The sequence below is a fragment of the Arachis stenosperma genome, chromosome 4 (genome assembly GCF_014773155.1).
Source record: "Arachis stenosperma cultivar V10309 chromosome 4, arast.V10309.gnm1.PFL2, whole genome shotgun sequence".
Lineage (NCBI taxonomy): Eukaryota > Viridiplantae > Streptophyta > Magnoliopsida > Fabales > Fabaceae > Arachis > Arachis stenosperma.
This window is the reverse complement of record NC_080380.1, coordinates 69,205,659-69,215,523: the sequence shown is the minus strand read 5'-3', so window position 1 is coordinate 69,215,523 and position 9,865 is coordinate 69,205,659.

Below are 9,865 nucleotides of genomic sequence, written 5' to 3'. Positions count from 1 at the left end.
GTATTTTCATCTTTGGACATCTAGTTCTTAGATCAGATCTTTAGATCTTTGAATCTTTTGATCACGTTTTGGGGGCTGGCCTCACGGCCATGCCTAGACCTTGTTCTTATGTATTTTCAACGGTGTAGTTTCTACACACCATAGATTAAGGTGTGGAGCTCTGCTGTACCTCGAGTATTAATGCAATTACTATTGTTCTTCTATTCAATTCAGCTTATTCTTGTTCTAAGATATTCATTCGCACCCAAGAACATGATGAATGTGATGATTATGTGACGCTCATCATCATTCTCACTTATGAACGCGTGCCTGACAACCACTCCCGTTCTACAAGCAAACAAGGTTTGAATGTTTATCTCTTGGATTCCTTAATCAGAATCTTCGTGGTATAAGCTAGAAGTGATGGCGGCATTCAAGAGAATCCGGAAGGTCTAAACCTTATCTGTGGTATTCTGAGTAGGATTTAATGATTGAATGACTGTGACGAGCTTCAAACTCCTGAAGGCTGGGCGTTAGTGACAGACGCAAAAGAATCACTGGATTCTATTCCAACCTGATTGAGAACCGACAGATGATTAGTCGTGCTGTGACAGAGCGCGTTGAACATTTTCACTGAGAGGACGGGACTGTAGCCACTGACAACGGTGATGCCCAACATACAGCTTGCCATGGAAAGGAGTAAGAAGGATTGGATGAAGACAGCAGGAAAGCAGAGAGACGGAAGGGACAAAGCATCTCCATACGCTTATCTGAAGTTCTCACGAATGAATTACATAAGTATCTCTATCCTTGTTTTATGTTTTATTCATAAATCATCCATAACCATTTGAATCTGCCTGACTGAGATTTACAAGGTGACCATAGCTTGCTTCATACCAACAATCTCCGTGGGATCAACCCTTACTCGTGTAAGGTTTATTACTTGGACGACCCAGTGCACTTGCTGGTTAGTTGTGCGAAGTTGTGATAAAGAGTTGAGATTGCAATTGAGCGTACCATGTTGATGGCGCCATTGATGATCACAATTTCGTGCACCAAGTTTTGGCGCCGTTGTCGGGGAATTAAATATCCTAACTACAGTTTCGCATTTGTTCCCTGCAATAACAGTGCCAAGTTTTGATCCGGCAACAACACCATGTTTTTGGCGCCGTTGCCGGGGATTGTAGAGTTTGGATAACTGACGGTTCATCTTGTTGCTTGGATTAGGTATTTTTCTTCAGAGTTTTTAAGAATGAATTCTAGTGTTTCAAGGTGATGTTATTATTATCACCAAAGCTGATTGATTCTCATCAATTTAGCTCTTGAATGCAATGTCCTGCTGAAGCTTAGCTAGCCATGTCTAATTCCTTTAGACTGAAGCTTTAGACTAACATTGCATGATTCCTGGAATTTTCATTAAGAATTTTTATATCTTTATTTTCTTTTCCACTTAATTTTGAAAAATTCAAAAAAAATTTTACAAAATCATAAAAACCAAAAATATCTTATGTTTCTTGTTAAGTCTAGTGTCTCATTTTAAGTTTGGTGTCAATTGCATGTTTCTGTTCTTCTTGCATTTTTTGAATTCATTCATGTGTCTTAATTGATCTTCAAGTTGTTCTTGATGATTTTCTTGTTCTGATCTTTAAGTTCTCTTGTCTTGAGTGTTTTGTTGTTTCTCATATGCATTCTCATTTTGTTAGTGTCAATAGTATACAAACTTCTAAGTTTGGTGTCTTCCATGCATTGTTTATTTGATTTTAGTTGCATTTTGATTATTAAAAATCCAAAAATTTTTTAATTTGTGTCTTTTCAAGTCAATAATACAGAGAATTGAAGATTCAGAACATACAGCAGAGGAATTACACAGAAAAAGCTGGGCGTTCAAAACGCCCAGTGAGGAAGGAAAACTGGCGTTTAAACGCCAGTGATGAACGGATAATTTATATGCTTTTTGGCATTGTTTTTAGTGTGTTTTGAGTATATTTTAGTTAGTTTTTATTACATTTTTACTAAGTTTTAGTTAAAATTCACTTTTCTGGACTTTACTATGAGTTTGTGTGTTTTTCTGTGATTTTAGGTATTTTCTGGCTGAAATTGAGGGTCCTGAGCAAAAATCTGATTCAGAGACTGAAAAGGACTACAGATGCTGTTGGATTCTGACCTCCCTACACTCGAAATGGATTTTCTGGAGCTACAGAAGCCCAATTGGCACGCTCTTAACGGCGTTGGAAAGTAGACATCCTGGGCTTTCCAGCAATATTTAATAGTCCATACTTTGCCCGAGATTTGATGGCCCAAACTGGCGTTGCAAATCAGCTTCAGAATTCCCGGCGTTTAACGCCGGAACTGGCACAAAAATTGGAGTTAAACGCCCAAACTGGCATAAAAGCTAGCGTTTAACTCCAGAAAAAGTCTCTACACATGAAAGCTTCAATGCTCAGCCCAAGCACACACCAAGTGGACCCCAGAAGTGGATTTTTACGTCATTTACTCATTTCTGTATACCCTAGGTTACTAGTTCACTATTAATAGGACCTTTTGATATTGTATCTCTATCTGATGACACTTTACACGTTTCTCATTGTATCTTCTACGGCATGAGTCTCTAAACCCCATGGTTGAGGGTGAGGAGCTCTGCTGTGTCTTGATGGATTAATGCAATTACTACTGTTCTTCATTCAATCATGCTTGCTTCCATTCTAAGATATCACTTGTTCCTAAACCTGATGAATGTGATGATCCGTGACACTCATCATCGTTCTCAACTACCAACGTGTGCCTGACAACCACCTCTGTTCTACCTTAGATTGAGTAGATATCTCTCGGATTCCTTAATCAGAATCTTCGTGGTATAAGCTAGAATTGATGGCGGCATTCAAGAGAGTCCGGAAGGTCTAAACCTTGTCTGTGGTATTCTGAGTAGGATTCAAGGATTGAATGACTGTGACGAGCTTCAAACTCCTGAGGGCTGGGCGTTAGTGACAGACGCAAAAGAATCACTGGATTCTATTCCAACCCGATTGAGAACCGATAGATGATTAGCCGTAGGGAGGTAGCCATTGACAACGGTGAAACCCTACATACAGCTTGCCATGGAAGGAGTCTTGCATGCTTGAAGAAGAAGACAGTAGGAAAGTAGAGATTCAGAAGATAGAGCATCTCCAAAACCTCAACCTGTTCTCCATTACTGCAAAACAAGTACTTATTTCATGTTCTTTAACTATTTACAATCAACCCTGATAATTATTGATATCCTGACTAAGAGTTACAAGATAACCATAGCTTGCTTCAAGCCGACAATCTCCGTGGGATCGACCCTTACTCACGTAAGGTATTACTTGGACGACCCAGTGCACTTGCTGGTTAGTTGTGCGGAATTGCAAAAGTGTGATTGCAATTTCGTGCACCAAGTTTTTGGCGCCGTTGCCGGAGATTGTTCGAGTTTGGACAACTGACGGTCTATCTTGTTGCTTAGATTATGACTGTTTTATTTTTGTTGGTTTAGAGTCTTTTATTTGAATTTAGTTTCATATTTTAAGTTTGGTGTCAATTGCATGCTTTTTGTTTTCTTTTAATTTTTCGAATTTGCATGTTCTTAGTTCTTTCTTGTTCTTTAAAAATTCTAAGTTTGGTGTCTTCTTTGTGTTTCTCCTTTAAAATTTTCGAAAATTTTTGTTTGATTTCTAAAAATTTTAAGTTTGGTGTCATTTTGTTGTTTTTCTCTTTCCTCATTTAAAAAAAAATCAAATCTTTTTCAAAATAATTTTCAATCATATATTTTCAATTGCTAATTCCAAAATCTTTTTAATTAACTAATTGATTTAGTTTTCAATTTGCTTTGATCTTATTTTCTTTTAGTTTTCAAAATTTGATTTTATTTTCCATTTTTTTATTTTATTATTTTCGGTCAAATAAAAAAAATACTTTACTTGTGAATCCATATCATATTCCCTTTCTCCATCATGGACCTAAGTGGAATTGAACAGTCCAGAAGGACTCTGGGGTCATATGCTAACCCCATTACAGCTGCATATGGGAGTAGCATCTGTATACCTCCCATTAAAGCAAGCAGCTTTGAGCTAAATCCTCAACTCATTATCATGGTGCAGCAAAATTGCCAGTATTCCGGTCTTCCACAGGAAGAACCTACTGAGTTTCTGGCACAATTCTTACAAATTGCTGACACGGTACGTGATAAAGAGGTGGATCAGGATGTCTACAGATTATTACTGTTTCCATTTGCTGTAAAAGATCAACCTAAGAGGTGGTTGAATAACCAACCTAAATCAAGCATAAAGACATGGAAACAGTTATCAGACAAATTCCTGAATCAATTTTACCCTCCAAAAAGGATGACACAGCTAAGGCTGGACATCCAAGGCTTTAAACAAGAGGATAATGAATCCTTTATAATGCCTGGGAGAAGTATAGAGGTATGCTAAGAAAATGCCCCTCTGAAATATTTTCAGAGTGGGTACAGTTAGACATTTTCTACTATGGGCTTACAGAAAAAGCTCAGATGTCTCTAGACCACTCAGCTGGTGGATCTATACATATGAGGAAGACGATTGAGGAAGCTCAAGAGCTTATAGATACTGTTGCTAGAAATCAACATTTGTACTCTAGCAATGAGTTCTCCATAAAAGAAGAAGTTATAGCAGTAACCACTGATCCTAATCCTCAAGAACAGATGGTCGAGCTTAATCAGCAATTACACCTGATGACAAAACAGTTAGCAGAATTTAAAGAGATGCTCCAAGAAACTAAAATTGCTAACAAGAACATAGAATTACAGTTGAATCAGGCAAAACAGCAGCTATCTAAACAGATAACAGAAGAATTCCAAGCAGTTCAACTGAGGAGTGGGAAGACATTGAATAACACTGCTCAAAGTAGCAAAAAGCCAATAAAGGAACAATTGACAGAGGATAGCCAAACCACTATCCAAAATCCCTCTGAGGACAGTAAGAGCCCAGAGAGGAATACTCTTGGCGTTCAAACGCCAGAAAAGGGAGGAAAACTGGCGTTAAACGCCCATTCCCTGCCCAGTTCTGGCGTTCAAACGCTAGAAAAGGGGGAAAAGTTGGCGTTAAACGCCCATTTTTCACCCAATCCTGGCGTTCAAACGCCAATGGGGGATCAGACACCTGAGAGTGCTGATAGTAACCCCTCTAAAAAGGCTTCTTCAACCACTTCTGTAAGGAATAAACCTGCAGCAACTAAGGTTGAAGAATATAAAGCCAAGATGCCTTATCCTCAGAAACTCCGCCAAGCGGAACAGGATAAGTAATTTGCCCGCTTTGCAGACTATCTAAGGACTCTTGAAATAAAGATTCCGTTTGCAGATGCACTTGAGCAAATACCTTCTTATGCTAAGTTCATGAAAGAGATCTTAAGTCATAAGAAGGATTGGAGAGAAACTGAAAAAGTGTTTCTCACTGAAGAATGCAGTGCAGTCATTCTGAAAAGCTTACCAGAAAAGCTTCAAGATCCAGGAAGCTTTATGATACCATGCACATTAGAAGGTGCTTGCACCAAGACAGCCATGTGTGACCTTGGAGCAAGTATCAATCTGATACCTGCATCCACTATCAGAAAGCTTGGGTTGACTGAAGAAGTCAAACCAACCCGGATATGCCTCCAACTTGCTGATGGCTCCATTAAATATCCATCAGGCATAATTGAGGACATGATTGTCAAGGTTGGGTCATTCGCCTTTCCAACTGACTTTGTAGTGCTGGAAATGGAGGAGCACAAGAGTGCAACTCTCATTCTAGGAAGACCTTTCCTAGCAACTGGACGAACTCTCATTGATGTACAAAAAGGGGAAATAACCCTGAGAGTCAATGAGGATGAGTTCAAGTTGAATGCTGTAAAAGCTATCAAGCATCCAGACACACCAAATGATTACATGGGCGCTGACATTATTGACTCTTTGGTGGAAGAGATCAATATGACTGAAAGTCTAGAATCAGAGCTAGAGGACATCTTCAAGGATGTTCAGCCTGATCAGGAAGAACCAGAGGAAACAAAAGAATTTTTGAAAATTCCTCAGGAGGAGGATAAGCCTCCCAAACCCGAGCTCAAACCACTACCACCATCCCTGAAGTATGTATTTTTGGGAGAGGGTGACACTTTTCCAGTGATCCTAAGCTCTGTTTTAAATCCACAGGAAGAGGAAGCACTGATTCAAGTGCTAAGGACACACAAGACAGCTCTTGGGTGGTCCATAAGTGATCTTAAGGGCATTAGCCCAGCAAGATGCATGCACAAGATCCTATTGGAGGATATTGCCAAACCAGTGGTTCAACCACAAAGGCGGCTAAATCCAGCCATGAAGGAGGTGGTGCAGAAAGAGGTCACTAAATTACTAGAGGCTGGGATTATTTATCCTATTTCTGATAGCCCTTGGGTGAGCCCTGTCCAAGTTATCCCCAAGAAAGGAGGCATGATAGTAGTTCATAACGAAGAAAAATGAACTGGTTCCTACAAGAACAGTCACAGGGTGGCGTATGTGTATTGACTACAGAAGGCTCAATACAGCCACCAGAAAGGATCATTTTCCTTTACCATTCATAGACCAAATGCTAGAAAGACTAGCTGGTCATGATTATTACTGCTTTTTGGATGGCTATTCAGGTTACAACCAAATTGCAGTAGATCCTCAAGACCAAGAGAAAACAGCATTTACTTGCCCTTTTGGCGTGTTTGCCTACAGGAGGATGCCTTTTGGTCTGTGTAATGCTCCTGCAACCTTTCAGAGATGCATGCTATCCATCTTCTCTGATATGGTGGAGAAATTCCTGGAAGTCTTCATGGATGACTACTCAGTATATGGAGACTCATTCAGCTCCTGTCTTAACCACCTAGCACTTGTCCTGAAAAGGTGCCAAGAGACTAACCTGGTTTTAAACTAGGAGAAATGTCACTTTATGGTGACTGAAGGAATTGTCCTTGGGCACAAAATTTCAAGCAAGGGAATAGAGGTGGATAAGGCAAAGGTAGAGGTAATTGAAAAATTACCACCACCTGCCAATGTTAAGGCAATCAGAAGCTTTCTGGGGCATGCAGGATTCTACAGAAGGTTTATAAAGGATTTTTCGAAAATTGCAAAACCTCTGAGCAACCTGCTAGCTGCTGACACACCATTTGTGTTTGACACATAGTATCTGCAGGTATTTAAGACCCTGAAAGCCAAGCTGGTCATAGCACCAGTCATCTCTACACCAGACTGGACATTACCATTTGAACTAATGTGTGACGCCAGTGACCATGCCATTGGTGCAGTGTTGGGACAGAGGCATAACAAGCTTCTGCATGTCATTTATTATGCCAGCCGTGTTCTAAATGATGCACAGAAGAATTACACAACCACAGAAAAAGAGTTACTCGCAGTGGTCTATGCCATTGACAAGTTTAGATCCTATCTAGTAGGATCAAAGGTGATTGTGTACACTGACCATGCTGCTCTTAAGTACTTATTCACAAAGCATGATTCAAAACCCAGGCTCATAAGATGGGTGTTGCTTCTGCAAGAGTTTGATATAGAAATAAGAGACAGAAAAGGGACAGAAAACCAAGTAGCAGATCATCTGTCCCGAATAGAACCAGTAGTTGGGGCGACCCTCCTTTCTACTGAGATCTCTGAAACTTTCCCAGATGAGTAGCTTTTTGCCGTTCAAGAAGCTCCATCGTTTGCAGATATTGCAAATTACAAAGCTGTGAGGTTCATACCCCAGAAGTACAGCAGGGTGCAAAGAAAGAAATTAATTTCAGATGCCAAGTACTACCTATGGGATGAGCCATATCTCTTTAAGAGATGTGCAGACGGAATGATCTGCAGATGTGTACCCAGAGAGGAAGCACAAAGGATCCTATGGCACTGCCATGGATCACAGTATGGGGGACATTTTGGAAGTGAGCGAACAGCCACTAAGGTCCTCCAATGTGGCTTCTACTGGCCTACTCTCTATAGAGATGCCCGAGAGTTTGTGCATAACTGTGATAGCTGCCAAAGAGCTGGTAACTTGCCTCACGGATACGCCATGCCTCAACAAGGGATCTTAGAGATTGAATTGTTTGATGTATGGGGGATTGACTTCATGGGTCCGTTCCCACCATCATACTCAAACACTTACATTCTGGTGGCAGTGGACTATGTATCTAAGTGGGTAGAAGCAATTGCTACACCCACTAATGATACTAAGACCGTGATGAAATTCCTCCAGAAACACATCTTCAGCAGATTTGGTGTTCCCAGAGTCCTAATTAGTGATGGGGGTACTCATTTCTGCAATAAATAGCTCTACTCTGCTATGGTCTGATATGGAATTAGCCACAAAGTGGCAACCCCATATCATCCACAGACAAATGGGCAAGCTGAAGTCTCTAACAGAGAGCTAAAAAGAATCTTAGAACGGACTATAATTACCCGTAGAAAGGATTGGGCAAAGAGCTTGGATGACGCTCTGTGGGCATACAGAACAGCATTCAAAACTCCAATAGGAACCTCTCCATACCAACTTGTGTATGGCAAGGCCTGTCATCTGCCCGTGGAACTGGAACATAAAGCCTACTGGGCAACCAGATTCCTAAACCTGGATGCTAAGTTAGCTGGTGAAAAAAGATTGCTCCAGCTAAATGAGCTAGATGAATTTAGACTCAGTGACTTTGAAAATGCAAAAATTTATAAGGAAAAGGAAAAGAAGTGGCATGACAAGAAGTTGTCATCCAGAGTCTTTGAGCCAGGACAAAAAGTTCTGCTCTTCAACTCTAGGCTCAGACTATTCCCAGGAAAACTTAAATCCCGTTGGAGGGGTCCATATGTGATTACAAGAATATCACCATATGGATATGTTGAGCTTCAGGATACTGATTCTGACAAAAAGTTCATTGTTAATGGACAGAGGATCAAGCATTATCTTGAAAGCAATTTTGAGCAGGAATGCTCAAAACTGAGGCTTGAATGATTCTCAGTGAAGGTCCAGCTAAAGACAATAAAGAAGCGCTTGCTGGGAGGTAACCCAGTCATTAGCAGGTTATCTGTTTTGTTTAATCAAAGTTTGATACATATTCTCAAAGGGCAATTATCAAAATTGAAGGAATTCACAGAGTTACAGAAGGATTCAGTGCAAAAAGCAGAGAAAAAGAGCTTGCTGGCGAAAAAATGCCAGTAAGGGGTACTTTAGACGTTAAACGCCAGAATGGGCACCATTCTGGGCGTTTAACGCCAGTAAAGGTGCCATTTTGGGCGTTAAACGCCAGAATGGGCACCATTCTGGGCGTTTAATGCCAGGTGTGCAGCATCTTGGGCGTTTAGCAAAACGCCGAGTGATGAAGGGAATTCTGGCGTTTAACGCCAGCCAGGGTACCTGGCTGGGCGTTAAACGCGCACAATGGCCAACATTTGGGTGTTAAACGCCAGAATGGATACCATTCTGGGCGTTTAACGCCAGAAAGGATACCATTCTGGGCGTTTAACGCCAGAAAGGTGGGGGACAGAGATTTTGCTTTCTAATTAAAATTTTTTCAAACTTTCCTGTTTTGATCCATAATTTTCTACGTAAACACATTTCAAACTTTCATCATTCACCTTCAAATTTTCAAAAATTAAAATCATTCTTCAAATCTCTCTCAAATCCTTCCCAAATCTTCTTCAAAAACTCAAATATTTCTCAAATTCTTTCCATATCTTCTCAAATATACTTCAAAATTTTCGAAATCTCTCCCCCTCCCTTATAAATACATGTTCGGCCATCCCTTTCTCCCCACCATTCGAATTTGCTCTCTGATGTGCGGAAAATGATCCGACACAAAACTCACCGGCAAGTGTACCGGGTCGCATCAAGTAATAATAACTCACATGAGTGAGGTCGATCCCACA